This window comes from Mirounga angustirostris, unplaced genomic scaffold (assembly GCF_029215605.1).
Source record: "Mirounga angustirostris isolate CCGP_5_RB_7025 unplaced genomic scaffold, mMirAng1.0.hap1 SCAF_11, whole genome shotgun sequence".
In the NCBI taxonomy this organism is placed as follows: domain Eukaryota; kingdom Metazoa; phylum Chordata; class Mammalia; order Carnivora; family Phocidae; genus Mirounga; species Mirounga angustirostris.
In genome coordinates this window covers 49,154,566-49,170,521 of record NW_026991719.1, presented here as the reverse complement: position 1 = coordinate 49,170,521, position 15,956 = coordinate 49,154,566, and the positions used below count along the sequence as shown (strand labels likewise).

Below are 15,956 nucleotides of genomic sequence, written 5' to 3'. Positions count from 1 at the left end.
CTATCTATGTACCCTGAATTCCTCTTTTTAATCATTTAAGAACTGAAATTAAAAAAAATATATATGTTCTCAGCTATTTACTTTCAACTCTTCGGTGTCCTTATGGTTTACGTACACCTCTTTTAAAGATCATATGACTCCATTTTGAATTTTCCCTAGTAATCTCCATGTATGCAGTTGTTTCTGTCATCTTATTTCTGCTTCCTATTTATCGTGATTTTTTTTTTCTATGCTTCTCATGTGTTATTCTCTTTTTTTGTTTTGTTTTCTATTGGACTGATTGAGTTTCCATTGGGTGGACCGAGCGTTCTTTTCTACCTCTCTAGTGGTTTGGAAGTAATATACCCTATTTCTATTTGACGAGTTCAGCTGTGATATTTTAACCTGCTCTCCAAAGTTGCTGAATCAGGTATGATGCCATGAGTAAATACTTGTTCACAGACTGCTCTACTCTAAACCAGTGTTTCTCTACAGCAATTTAAGATCGCAACACAATTTAACAGACGTCCCTACAAAGATCGAAACTCAGTTGTTTTGAGTTGGAGGTGGGAGGGTTGTGGTAGAGCAGGAAGCTAACATTTACTGAACAGCTTTAACATTCTAAGCACTTTTTATGCATTTTTTTCACTTGACGCTCACAAACACCATACCAAGGATGCATTCTTACATCCTCATTTGAAATGGGAAAAGTGAGAATCAGAACAGTTAAGTAATCTTTCCCTTATGGCATAGCTAGTGATTTCTGGAGTGAGGATATAAATCTAGGTCACTTTGAATATAAATTACAGGGGCTTTCCACTATTCCACATTGTCTTCAAAGGTAGATACTTAAACAGTAGCCACATGTGGCCCCTTACATTGAACAGTTAAACTTATGAAGCCTTGGTCATCTTCTATAACAAGAGACATCCAACCACAGCAAAGTGGTTTTTTTGTTTTTGCTTTTTTATTTTATTGGCCTCAAAACTCCCACTGCCACACAAATACAGATAATCCACACTCCATTGATTTTTACAGAAAAGGGAATATTACATTTGTCCCACCCTTACCAGATACCTGTTGAACTCTTGCTTTCTTAGAGAGACAGAAAGATGGCCTCCAGTGATCACCACATATACAGATATAAGAAGTATATACACAAATAGTGTGCTAAAGCTCTTGAATACTCACAAATACCTATTTCTTCATCTATGTTTGCCTTCTTCCCAGAAGTTCATCTTTTTAAAATTTTTTTTGATTATTATGTTATATCAATCACCATACATCACATCATTAGTTTTTGATGTAGTGTTCCATGATTCATTGTTTGCATATATCACCCAGTGCTCCATGCAGAACATGCCCTCTTTAATACCCATCACCAGGGTGACACATCCCCCCACCCCCTCCCCTCTAGAACCCTCAGATTGTTTCTCAGGGTCCATGTCTCTCATGGCTCATCTCCCCCTCCGATTCCCCCCTTTTCATTCTTCCCCTCCTGGTATCTTCTTTTTTTTTTTTTTTTAACACATAATATATTATTTGTTTCAGAGGTACAGATCTGTGATTGAACAGTCTTGCACAATTCACAATGCTCACCATAGCACATCTTAAGTCATTTAACTAACAACCTTGCTTAGCAGAGCACCCAACCCCTCTGTCCCCCACTCACACCACACACACGCACACATACACACACACACATGCACACGCACACACACACTCACACACACACACACACACAAACACTGGAGCCCAAAGCTTCTGTTTCCACGTCTGCAAAGTAGGACTACCTCTACCATCACAAACGGCAAAGAAAATTAGAGATAACAGAAAATATTCCTAACATGTAGTAGGTATTCAGTGTATTGAATTCAATTTATTCATCATCTCTATAACAAAAGGGTTAACAAAATATTGCCATTTCATATAATTTTTCCACTTTGGGAATCACAGACATTATACTTTTTTGCTTCAATTATCAAATATAATTTAGAAAATTCACGGGCAGATGGAAAGTCTATTCCATTTGCCCATATCAATGCTCTTTATACTCTTTCATTTGTTCTTCTTTTTTTTTTTTCCTGATGATCCAAGATTTCTTTCCTCATCATTTATTTTCTGTTTCAGGAACTTCCTTTAGCCATTTTTAGGTAGGTCCACTGGCAACAAATTCTTAGTTTTAGTTTGTCTGAGAATGTGTTTATTTCTCTTTCATTCCTGAAAGATATTTCTACCATTTATGAGGTTCTGAGATGACAGTCATTTCTGTCAGCCCTTGAGAAATAGTATACCACTTTCTTTTGGCCTCCACAGTTTCTGATGAGAAATCCACTGAGATGCCAATAACATAAAAGTTACAAGAAACAGTGTAGAGGATCATAGGGGAAGGGAGGGAAAACTGAATGGGAAGAAATCAGAGAGGAAGACAAACCCATGAGAGACTCTGGACTCCAGGAAACAAACTGAGGGTTGCTGGAGGGGAAGGTGGGGGGGGATGGGGTAACTGGGTGACGGGCACTAAAGAGGGCACATGATGGAAAGAGCACTGGGTGTTATATGCAACTGATGAATTACTGAACTCTACATCTGAAACTAATGATACACTGTATGTTAACTGCTTGCGTTTAAATAAAATAAGTTAAAAAATTACATCTTTGGTTATAGTAAGGCTCTGAGGCTCTGTTCATTTTTGTTTCCAGTTTATTTTCTCTCTCTTGCTCAGTCTGTGTAATTTCTATTGTTCTATCTTTAAGTTCACTGATTCTTTTCTCTCCGTTAGGCTACTGAGTCCATCCACCGAGTTTTTAATTAATTAATTTTTCATTTTGACTATTTTATTTTTTCAGCTCTAAAGTTTCCACTGAGGTTTTCTTTCTGTCTTCTTTATCTTTGCTGAGACTTTCTATTTTTGTTTTTCCATTTCTTTCTAAGTGATTGTAATTGCTCACTAAAGCATGTTAACCATGGCTGCTTTAAAATCCTTGTCAGAGGGCGCCTGGGTGGCTCAGTGGGTTAAGCGACTGCCTTCGGCTCAGGTCATGATCCTGGAGTCCCGGGATCAAGTCCCATATCGGGCTCCTTGCTTAGCAGGGGGTCTGCTTCTCCCTCTGATCCTCCCCCCTCTCATGTGCTCTCTCTCTCTCATTCACTCTCTCAAATAAATAAATAAAATCTTAAAAAAAAAAATCCTTGTCAGATAATTCTTTAAAAACAAAAAGATTTTATTTATTTATCTGACTGAGAGAGACACAGTGAGAGAGGGAACACAAGCAGGGCGAGTAGAAGAGGGAGAAGCAGGCTTCCTGCAGAGCAGGGAGCCCGATGTGGGGCTCGATCCCAGGACCCTGGGATCATGACCTGAGCCGAAGGCAGACACTTAACGACTGAGCCACCCAGGTACCCCCTTGTCAGATAATTCTAATATCTGTGTCATCTTGGTGCTGGCATCTGTTGATTGCTTTTCCCATTCACAGTGAGCTTTTTCTGGTTCTTGGCAGGATGAGTGATTTTCAATTGTATCCTGGACATTTGCAGTGGTATAAGGCTCTCTGTATTATTCCATTCTTCTCTTTTAGCAGACATCCTCTGAAACCATACCAGCAGGGGAAGGATGGTCACCTCCTCAGTATGGCCAGGTGGGGGTGGAAATCCTGGTTCCCCACTAGGCCCGTGTTGACACCCTGGGGGAGGGAGGTGCCTCATCACTGCCCCCCATATGGCCTGCACTGAAAGCACATGTGAGGTGGGGAGCTTGTTCCCCCTGACAGGCTGTATTCATTTCCTATTGCTGCTGTAACAGATGACCACAAATTCAGTGGCTTAAAATACCATGCGTTTATCATCTTCCAGTTTTTAGGTCAAGAATCTGGTAGGGGTTCCAGTGGACTAAAATCGAGGTGTCAGCAGGCCATATTCTTTTCTGGAAGCTCTGCGGAGAATCCATGTCCTGGTCATTTGGGTTGTTGGCAGAACTTAATTCCTTGCAGTGGTAGGACTGACGTCCCTGTTTTTCCTGCTGGCTGCAATTTGAGGTCCGTTCCCAGCTTCTAGAGGCTGCCACATTCCTAGGCTCATGGCCCCCTTTCTCCAACTTCAAAGTCAGCCGTGGTGTGTCAAGTCTTTCTCACATGGCACCTCTCCCACCCATTGTGACATTGTGACTTGCAATAAGAAATATGGATTTGGCCCCTGGTTCTGTTCCTGGCATGGGACTCCTAAAATCCTTGGACTTTCCTGTGATGAGAGTGATAAAGGTGTCTTTGTTTGTGTTAATGAAGGACTTTTGGAAAGCACCTAAGGATAGGGATGGCTGCCAGGAGAAACAACCATGTGATCAGAAGGTTAGACTTTCCAGTCCCACTCCCTGGACCTCCCAGGAGGGGAGGGGCGCCAGAGGTTGAATCAACTGCCAATGGCCAATGATTTAATCATTCATGCCTGTGCAATGAAGCTTGCATAAAAACCCAAAAGAATGGAGCTTGGAGAGCTTCTGGGTGGGTGAACACATGCAGATGCAGGGAGAGTAGCACACTTGGAGAGGGCATGGAAGCTCCATGACCCTTCCCACATACGTTGCCCTATGCATCTCTTCCATCTAGCTGTTCCTGAGTTATATCTTTCTATAATAAACCCATAATGTAGTAAGTAAAATGTTTCCCAAAGTTTTGTGAGCCACTATTGAACCCAGAGAGGGGGTTGTTGGAACATCCGATCTATTGCCAGTTGGTCAGAAACCCAGGTGGCAACCTGGACTTGAGACTGGAGTCTGAATTGGGGGTGGGAAGAGCTGAACCCTTAACCTGTGGAATCTGACATTACCTCCAGGTGGACAGTGTCAGAATTGAGTTGAATTGTTGAACACCCAGCTGGTGTCTGAGAATTGCTTGGTGCGGAGGGAAAAAAAAAAAAAAAACCCACGCATTGGAACTGGGTGCAGAATCTTTAAACATTCTTCGGCCTCCCATTTACACTTTTTCTTTTTTTTAAGATTTTGTTTATTTATTTGACAGAGAGAGACAACAGCGGGAGAGGGAACACAAGCAGGGGGAGTGGGAGAGGGAGGAGCAGGCTTCCCACGGAGCAGGGAGCCCGTTGCGGGGCTCGACCGCAGGACCCTGAGATCGTGACCTGAGCCGAAGGCAGACGCCCAACGACTGAGCAACCCAGGCACCCCTCCCGTTTACACTTTTGAGAGCTCATGTGATTACACTGGACCCACCTAGATAATCCAGAAAAATCTCCCTACTTCAAGGTCAGCTGTTTAGCAGTGTTAACTCCATCTGCAGTGTTCATTCCACTTCAACATGTAACATAACATTCACAAATTCTGGGGATTAAGACATAGACGTATTTGGAGAGCCATTATTTTGCCTACCACAGCAGTGGTATAAGTCACGAATCTCCAGTAAGCCTCTTCTGACACCATCTCAGTGAGGAGGGTGAGGGTCACTTCATTTTTGCTTGGTGTGAACAAATGGCCTGGCTTTCCTCCCTGCTTTCTTTGACACCACTTTAGCAAGGAGGGGGGAGGTTTGGGCACCCCCTTGCAGCCATGTGAGGATAGAAATCTAAGCTCCTCACCCGGTGTTGGTTGGCAGGAGTGGGAGGGTGGCCACTGTTTTTTCTACGGTGTTTGTCTGAAGTAGGGATGTTATTACCTAAAAGTTTTCTGTCTTATTAGGCTGTGCCTTTCATTGGTCCTTTGGCTAGTGAGAGCAGGCTTTTCTTCTCTGTGTCCGTTGTCAATTCCAAATTGCTGCCTTCTCTAGCACCCAGTCCAGGATATATGAGGCAAACAGAAAACCCAGGGCACTTACCACCTGTTGTTTTACAGGTCCCAAGGTCCCTCTCTGGTCAGCCCTCTTCTCAATACCTTTCAGAGTCTTGTCATGTTTGTGCTATATATAATGTCTAGGATGTTTAGCTGTACTTAGTGAGAGGAATTGAGAGAAGTGTGTCTACTCCATTTGTCCCAGAACTAGAAGTGTATAGAATATTTTAAAAATATTATTTAAGTGTTTATTAAAATATACTTTCATTTAACAAATTAAATTCTATTTAATTATTACAAAATAAAAATATTTTGTGGTATTATATTTAACATTTCTTCCCTTCTTGTAGTGGACTCAATGAAGGAGGTTAACAACAGAATTCAGGAGCAGAAGGCACCACCATAAACTGGTTGTGAATCAGGGACGCTGTATAGCAGGCAGTGGATGGCACAGAGCACTTAAGAACTGGTCAGACTGGATTCAGAGTTCAGAGCCCCTACTTGCTCACCAGTTGTGCGACCTCAGAAAAATCCCTCAGCTTCTCTGAGCCCACTCATCTCTAAAGCGGGCAAACAATATCTTCCTAGAGTGTCAATGTGCGGAATAAATAGGTTATTACCTGTATCATGGCTGGTGCATGGAAAGCACTGACCACATGGCAGTGGTTTTGTTTCATGATACTTAAAAACTGCAGAGAATTTTGGGGGACAGACCAGGTGAAAAGTGAATCATTTACCTTCCAGGGAGAGTCTGCTAGGGTTCAGGATGGGATCAATGCTTCAAACACCTGTGATCTAGGATTCCAGGCACATTTCAGAAACCTGGAAATTAGAAGGCCCATTGGGTGTCTTCTTAGTAGAAGACACTTCTGGTTTCATGTTGGTGTCACCGCTCCAGCTAACAACACCCTATGCCTCACCAAAAGTGCCCAACATTTCTTCACTTCCACAGTTGCTGTGAAATTATCTATGAATTACAGCTTCTATCCAGTGCACACCATGGTCCGTTGGTGACATACCTTATTCCAGCTAACTTACTCTCTTTTTCAGAAAAGGGGAAACTTCGTCATTGTCTAGCCTTAACCCAAGAACTTCCTCTACCTTGCTCTGGTCCCCTTGAAACTCTTTGACAAGGCCCAGATGTAGAAGTCTCTGTAGGTGGGTCACATCTTAAGACAGAACAAGACTATTTTCAAGCTGGTTGTGCAGTCACCACTTCCCAAGAACTTATAGAAACCAATCTCTTTTCTGAAGTCAAGTCAGAACAACAAGCTGAAATTATAGGCTTGACACAAGCCTGTCAGCTAGCAAGACATACAAGGGCTAACAGAGGCATGGCAGCAGATAAACCTTTGGTGTGTTTCATGAGCTTGTCATGCTATGGGGAAACAAACAAACATCAAACAAACAAACAAACACTTTTAACCTTTATGTCTCATGTCTTTCTCCTTTCCAAGAAAATTTGGATGCAATTAATCTGGAAGTTCATACTAGGGAACAAGCCCATAGGCAAAAGGAAATGTTTTGGCTGGCCGCTATGCTAAAGAGACTGCTCTCCCTCAAGTTTGATTGGTTAAACAAGTTAAGGGCAATCTAGTTACTCTGGATCATTTTGTCGAAAACTTGGGCAAGATTTAATCACAAACACCAGATTATGTAAAGATATATTGGGATAAATCTGGATATGACTTCCAATTAGGTAGATTATGGAACCACCAAGAAGGCTGCTTGGTCTCTCTAAACACTCTAAAATGGAGCTTAGTGAAAATTTTGCACACATCATGGCTTATCACAGTAAGCCAACTTGAAAATTCTTCTGGGACATCATTGGGAAATTTTTAATTGAGTACAGTCCACGCTGCACCTGCTTGCCTCTCTAAATTCAGGTTTCTGTGAAAGGATTGAAATTAGGGATTTAAGAGGTTGTAAGAAATCTTACATTTGCTGGCTTCCCTGATGCAAGTGAGAACCATGTCGTGTATGCATTCAGTCATTTACTCAAAAAACAATTGCTGAGTACCTAATGTGTGTGTCTCATCCCGTTCTGGGAAGTAGGGATACAGAGGTGAACAAGAGAAACCAAGTTATTACTCTCAGAAATTTACATTCTGTTGGGGGCGATAATAAAAAGTAAACACAAAAGACACTTTCAGACAAATAGGCAATGGGATAGAAATTGACTAGTTATTATTACTATACTTAGACTGTTGAGGGATGTGTGGCTTTTGGACTCAGCCCTAAATGACAAGAAAGAGACAGCCATATGGAAATATGAAGTAAGAGTCCATTTCCTGGTGTCTCAGAAGGGAGTGAGCTGGGCATTCTTTATGAACAGAACAAAATCCCATGTGGTGATTCCTTAGTGAACAAAGGGGAGAATGGCAGGAGACGAGGTCCAAAGAACTAGTCAGGGATCTGAAGATGCAGGGCCATAGGTGGGTAGATTGAATTTTATTCTTAGAGAAAAGAGAAGCCATTATAGGATTTTGTTCTAGCAAGTGATAGGAACCAATTTAGGCCTAAGGATGGCCACACCATATGATATTTGGGGAGCAAATTGTTGCTGGCCATAGCAGATTTGCCATTTGCCCCCACCAACACTCATTATCCCTTCCCTCAGTTGTTGCCAGACACCTTGCTGTGTGGAAGAAAATATTATATCCACAAGTGTTGGGGGTGATTCCTGGGAATGCAGCTTAAGGGGGATTTACTCAGCTGAAAAAGCCCCCTATTTTCCCTTTTTTGCATTGCCATTTTTATCAGGCACACAACATTGTCATGATGGCTGGAATTCTAGCAGCCACTTTCCTTTTTCTTTCTTTTTTTTTTTTTAATTAACACATAATGTATTATTTGTTTCTGGGGTACAGGTCTGTGATTCATCAGTCTTACACAATTCACAACGCTCACCATAGCACATGCTCTCCCCAGTGTCCATCACCCAGCCACCCCATCCCTCCCACCCGCTCCAGTCCAACAACCATCAGTTTGTTTCCTGAGATTAAGAGTCTCTTATGGTTTGTTTCCCTCTCTGGTTTCGTCTTGTCTCATGTTTCCCTCCCTTCCCCTATGATCCTCTGTCTTGTTTCTCAAATTCCTCATATCACTGAGGGCATATGATACTTGTCTTTCTCTGATTGACTTATTTTGCTTAGCATAATACCCTCTAGTTCCATCCACATTGTTGCAAAGGGCAAGATTTCTTTTACTTTTTCTTTTTTTTTTTTTTTTGATGGCTGCATAATATTCTTTTGTATAGATGCACACCACAGCTTCTTTATCCATTCATCTGTTGATGGACATCTACACTCTTTCCATAGTTTAGCTATTATAGACGTTGCTGCTATAAACATTGGGGTGCATGTACCCCTTCGGATCACTACATTTGTATCTTTGGGGTAAATACCCAGTAGTGCAATTGCTGGGTCGTACGGTAGCTCTATTTTCAACTTCTGAGGCACCTCCATACTGTTTTCCAGAGTGGTTGCACCAGCTTGCATTCCCACCAACAGTGTAGGAGGGTTCCCCTTTCTCCGCATCCTCGCCAACATCTGTCGTTTCCTGACTTGTTAATTTTAGCCATTCTGACTGGTGCGAGGTGGTATCTCATTGAGGTTTTGATTTGGATTTCCCTGATGCCGAGTGATGTGGAGCACTTTTTCATATGTCAGTTGGCCATTTGGATGTCTTCTTTGCAGAAATGTCTGTTCATGTCTTCTGCCCATTTTTTGATTGGATTCTTTGTTCTTTGGGTGTTGAGTCTGATAAGTTCGTTACAGATTTTGGGTACTAGCCCTTTATCTAGCAGCCACTTTCAATTGTGACAGGACCCTGAGGCTTCAATCCATGTGCAGAGATGGTGGAGCAGAAAGATTGGTACCTGGGTCCCTCATGACTCTGTGGAGCCTTCCTACTTGCCCTGGACAGGCAATCTCCAGACTTCTTTCATGTAAGAGAAAACAAACAAACAAACACACTTTTATTTCACTTTAGCCATGTTTCTATGCAACCAAAGGTACTCAATACTGATTATTGCAGTAATCTAGGAAAAAGAAGAAGGTGAATTTGGACAAGAGTGATAGCCTTGGAGTTGGAGAATAGTAATCTAATGCTAGATATAAATTGAAGGTAGAACCACAGGATAACGACAAAGATTGGATGTGTGGTGAATGATAACATTTACCAAACCAGGAGAGACTTAGAGAAGAGCAAGAAACCAAGAGTGGAAAACCAAGAGTTCTATTTTGGGCCTGCCAATTTTCTGATGCTTTGTGTCCAATGTGGAGATGTTGAAGAGGCACTTAGAAATACCTCAGGGCAGAGGTAGAGTGAGAGGTAAAGATTTGGCAGTCATGAGCGTAGTGCTCTTATTTAAGACACGGGACAAGATGGTATCACCTAGGGAGAGTGTAGGAAGAGAAGACAGCTGGAGATAGATTCCTGGGGCACCCTCATATTTAGATGTCCAGTATGGGAACAGAGACCAGCCAAACTGACTGAAGAGGAGGCGCCAAGCAGATGGGCAGAGATGGCAGCAGAGGCAGTCTGACAGGAGCAAAGGGGGAGGTGGAGGCAGGCAGACGGGAGCAAAGAGACAGAGACGAACAAGACAGAGATAGAGTCGGAAACAGTCAGAGACAAGACACAGACCACCGGCAGGGACAGAGACAGGCAGAAAGACAAAATCAAAAGGAGACAGGACAGAACAGAAACAGGCAGACAGAGAGAATGGATGAGAGAGAGAGACAGACAGAGAGAATGAATGAGAGACAGAGTCACATATGCACAGTACAAGAAACAGAGGCAGACAGATTGTCAGAGACTGTCAGGGACAGTCAGAGACAGAGACAGGCAGGAAAAGAGAGTCAAAGAGAGATGGACAGAATGCAAGAGAAACGGAAGGGGACACAAAAACACACACACAGAGCAAGAGCAAGAGTGAGAGTGAGAGCAAGAGCAAGGGTGATAGCAAGAAAGAGAGACAGAGACAGAGAGCACAATATCCAACATCCCTCCGACTGCCAGATTCACTTCCCATTAATTTTAGCTGCTATGTACAGCACACTCCGCAGTCCACAGGTATCATGCTCTTACTCCAGTTACCTCACTCCCTCTTTCAGAGGGAGAAGAACCTCATTTTTATGGGCTGAATTATGTCCCGCCCCCCCAATCATGGGTTGAAGTTCTAATCCCCAGTATCTCAGAATATGACCGTAATTGGAGATAGGGTGTTTGCAGAGGCCGCTAGGGTGGGGTCTAATCCAATATGACTGGTGTTTTTATGAGAAGAGGAGATTGGGAGACAGATGTGTACAGAGGGAAGGCCACACAAAGGCACAGGGAGAAGAGAGCCATCCAGTAGTTGAGGAGAGCAGCGTGGAACAGATCTTTCCTTCAGGGCCCTCAGAAAGAACCAACCGTGGTGACACTTTGATCTCAGACTTCTTCTAGACTCCAGAACTGTGAAAAAATAACTTTATCTTGTTTAATCCAGCCCACCTATAAGACTTTGTTATGGCAGCTCTAGCTAATTTGTATATTCTGATTGTCTAACCTTAACCCTAGAAATTTGCTTGGCACTCTGATCTCTCTGAAACTCTTTTACGAGGCTCAGACTTGCAAGTCTCTCTAGGCAGGTCAAACCTTAAGACAAGACAAGGATATTTTCCAGGTAGCCATGCAGTCACACCTCCCAAGGGCTTATAGAATCCAGTCTCTTTCCTGAAGTCAAGTCAGCACAACTAGCCAAACTTACAGAGTTGACTCAGATCTGTCAGCTAGCAAGCCATGGCATGCTGTGTTAGCATAGACACCACAGCAGATGTGCCTTTGGAATGGTTCATAATTCTGCCATGCTATGGAAACAGCTGGGGTTTCTTTCTTAGCTGCTGCTGGTACTCCCATTAAGCACAGTAAGCAAGTTTGAGCTTTACTAGATGCCTTGCTCCTTTTTAAGGAATGACATACATTTAAGCTGGAAGCTCGTATGAGAACACACCAATGAGGCAAAAGAAAATATTTTGGCTGAGCACTATTCTAAAGAGGCTGCCCTCACCCAAGCCTGATAGGTTCAGTAAACTTAAAGACAATCTGGTCACTCTGGATCACTTTATGAAACCCTGAGGAAACTTCAATCACAAACACCAGTTTCTTAAAAAATATATGGGAAGAAATTTGGGTTTACGCTCCAATCAGGTAGGTTATAGAGTCACCAAGACAGCTTTTTGGCCTCTCCACACCCTCTGAAGTGGAGACCGCAACAACTAGACCAAACAAAACAAAACAAAACAAAACAAAACAAAAAAACCCCAAAAACCAAAAACAAAAACGGATAACTTGCACACCATGACCCATGAAGTCAACTGACTTGAAAATTATTCTAGGGTAACATTAGGGAAAATCTTAATTGGATGTAAGAGGATATCCCCAGTGAATATTGCACCTGCCAAAATCATAAACCTGGAAAATCTGTGAAGGTGGGATATGGACAGGAACCACAGCCTTAAGACCATTTGAATATTTGTAAAAAGAAATTACACAACTCCCCATGACCATCTGTCTTTCCCCTAGATGGCTAGAAGCATCCACTTGCCAAAAGGCGATAGCTCTTACCTTGGTTCAAAAATCAACTACAGTTTTGTTTGTTTGTTTTTCCTACTTGGGGAATACCCAACTTATCTTTTCAGTGATGGGGGTACTTGTTTTTACTGGGATCATAATTAAGGAACTTTGTAAGGTCTTTCCCTAAAATTCAGAAGTCAGGAAACGACAGATGTTGGCGAGGATGCGGAGAAAGGGGAAGGAACCCTCCTACACTGTTGGTGGGAATGCAAGCTGGTGCAACCACTCTGGAAAACAGTATGGATGATATAGATATAGATATAATCAGTGGTACTACTTTAAAATGAAAACTTGCTAAACACTCTGAAAACTTATAGCCACCACAGCCTAAGGTATTCCTATGGGTATCAATGGCCTTCCAATCATCTCCCTCTGTCAATCGTAGATTTTCACTTTATGAATTTTTCACAGACAGATAAATGAGATTGGACATAATGCCCTCTATTTTAGGCTCCACTGTGTTGCAAGCAGATGTAGACAAATTCTGTAAGGGACTAATGTAATACATTCAGACTTATTCCCAATAGGTATAAGCCACCCTTCTGGAGGAGCTGTCTCCTGAGCATGTGTACAACTTAAAACCAAGAATCTTTGTCTCCCGGAAGAGATCCCAACAAAAGATCCACTGGAGCCTCATTGGAAGGGCCCTTATTAACTTGCTCTTTATCACCAACACTGCAGTCAAGCTATAAGGAATAGATCTTTGGGCTCATGTGTCCCAGCTGAGAAAATGTCAACCTCAGACTGATTGTGTTTCTCCTTTAACTGGAAACTTTAAACCGAGGGTTTCTTCATATCCCTCCAAAGCATTAGACTACAAGAAGGAGACAGCTTTACCAAGAAAATCAGAACAAGTAGATGACCTTGGATTTTGAAAACCTGCCACCCAAGACAACGGAATAAGATCTTTGTTTCAACTTCACCACATTGTTTTATACCCTAACTCTGCTACTTATTATTTACATCCTTAAGTTTGAATTTGTGCATCTCTGCAGAGTCACCTCCAAGTGCTGATTGAGAAGATCTTTCCCAAACTCTCCATCATACTGTTTTTCCTTCCTTTTTCTTCCTGTCCCTTCCCTCTCCTTTCCCAAACACACAAAGCCTCTGGCATTTTCTAAGCCAGGCCTACACCTGTGAAGTTAATGTCATGCTGCTGTTTTGTCTCACCCTTGCTGTGGGCTCTGTGGTCCCTTTGTAAATATGTGTCCCTTACTCAGCTGGGACTCTCTCTCTCATCACCACTGCAGGTTAGAATGCAACCCCTACCCGGGCAGGACTGCAACAATAACTTCCACAATAAATACCCCTTATACTGTATGCCTTCAGAGAGGAGGGTCTTGATTTTTAGAGATGTATCCCGGTCTCTAATCCCAAATTTATGGGATTAGTTTGCTGTGATGAAACCTTCCTGACAGATGATTCTACAGAAGGAGCAGCCTACACATAATCTAGCTCAGGCAGAAAACTATACCCCTTCTTTGATGAGTTTCGATATACCCAGGAGTGCCACAAATGACTCACATTTAATTTGAGACTCAAGTGTCCACGGGTATTCCCCTACCAATGAGATAGGATCCTGTTTCTTTGCTCAGTATTTTTCCTTTTAAGATACTTAATCTCACGTTTTTGCAACGAGTTTGCTACCAGAACCCAGGTGTTGTGAAAACCACCACTAAATCGAAACCAAAATGGGAAAGGAAAAGACTCACATCAGCATCATCATCATCACTGGACATGTAGAATCGGGCAAGTCTACCACTACTGGTCATCTGATCTGCAAGTGTGGTGGGATCGACAAAAGAACTATCAAAAAAATTGAGAAGGAAGCTGCTGAGATGGGAAAGGGCTCCTTCAAGTATGCCTGGGTCTTGGATAAACTGAAAGCTGAACATGAATGTGGTATCACCATTGATATCGCCCTGTGGAGATTCGAGACCAGCAAGTATTATGTGACCATCACTGATGCACCAGCACACGGAGACATTATCAGAAACATGATTACAGGCACATCTCAGGCTGACTGTGCTGTCCTGATTGTTGCTGTTGGTGTTGGTGAACTTGAAGCAGGTATCTCCAAGAATGGGCAGACCCTTGAGCGTGCCCTTCTGATTTACACACTGGGTGTAAAACAACTAATTGTTGGCGTTAACAAAATGGATTCCCCTGAGCCACCCTACAGCCAGAAGAGATATGAGGAAATCGTTAAGGAAGTCAGCACCTACGTTAAGAAGATTGGCTACAACCCCAACACAGTAGCATTTGTTCCAATTTCTGGTTGGAATGGTGACAACATGCTGGAGCCCAGTGCTAACATGCCTTGGTTCAAGGGATGGAAAGTCACCCGTAAAGATGGCAATGCCAGTGGAACCACACTGCTTGAAGCTCTGGATTGCATTCTGCCACCAACTCGTCCAACTGACAAGCCCTTGCATCTGCCCCTCCAGGACGTCTACAAAATTGGAGGTATTGGTACTGTCCCTGTGGGCCGAATGGAGACTGGTATTCTTAAACCTGGCATGGTGGTCACCTGTGCTCCAGTCAATGTTACAACTGAAGTATAAGGTCTGTTGAAATGCACCATGAAGCTTTGAGTGAGGCTCTAGCTGGGGACAATGTGGGCTTCAATGTCAATAACGTATTTGTCAAAGATGTTTGTTGTGGCAAGGTGGCTGGTGACAGCAAAAATGACCCACCAATGGAAGCAGCTGGCCTTAGTGATTATCCTGCGCCATCCAGACCAAATCAGTGCCGGATTTGCACCCGTGCTGGATTGTCACACAGCTCACATTGCTTGTAAATTTGCTGAGCTGAAGGGGAAGATGGATGATTGTTCTGGAAAAAAGCTGGAAGATGGTCCCAAGTTCTTGAAATCCGGTGATGCTGCCATCGTTGATATAGTTGCCGGCAAGCCAAGCCTATGTGTGCTGAGAGCTTCTCTGACTCTCCTCTTCTGGGCCATTTTGCTGTTCATGACATGAGACAGACGGTTGCTGTGGGTGTCATCAAAGCAGTGGACAAGAAGGCAGCTGGAGCTGGCAAGGTCACCAAGTCCACCCAGAAACCTCAGAAGGCTGAATGAATATTATCCCCAATACCTGCCACCTCAGTCTTAATCAGTGGTGGAAGAACAGTCTCAGAACTGTTTGTGTCATTTGGCCATTTAAGCTTAATAGGAAAAGACTGGTTAATGATCACACAATGCATCATAAAACCTTCAGAAGGAAAGGAGAATGTTTTGTGGATCATTTGTTCTTTTGTGTGTGTGGCAGTTTTAAGTTATTAGTTTTTAAAATTAGTACTTTTGAATGGAAACAACTTGAGCAAAAATCTCTGTCACAGAATTTTGAGACCCTTTAAAACAAAAGTTTAATGAGAAAAAAAAGACATTTAGTCTCACCAATTTAATGAGATTTTTGTCTCTTTATTTTGTCTCTTTAGATCAGAGTTATAAGCCATCTCTACCAAATCAGAAGAGTAATCTGTGATGAAACACATCCATTATTACCTGATGATGAAAAGGAACTGTGCAAGGAAACCAATAGTCTAGGCATCAATTTTGGGGAACCCATCACCTCTCAAA

General features: G+C 42.6%; 1 pseudogene; it reads left to right on the top strand.

The window, feature by feature from the left end:
* The first annotated feature begins 14,064 nt into the window (after positions 1 to 14,064).
* Positions 14,065 to 15,470, top strand: LOC123840840 (elongation factor 1-alpha 1-like; annotated as a pseudogene).
* The last annotated feature ends 486 nt before the right edge of the window (positions 15,471 to 15,956 follow it).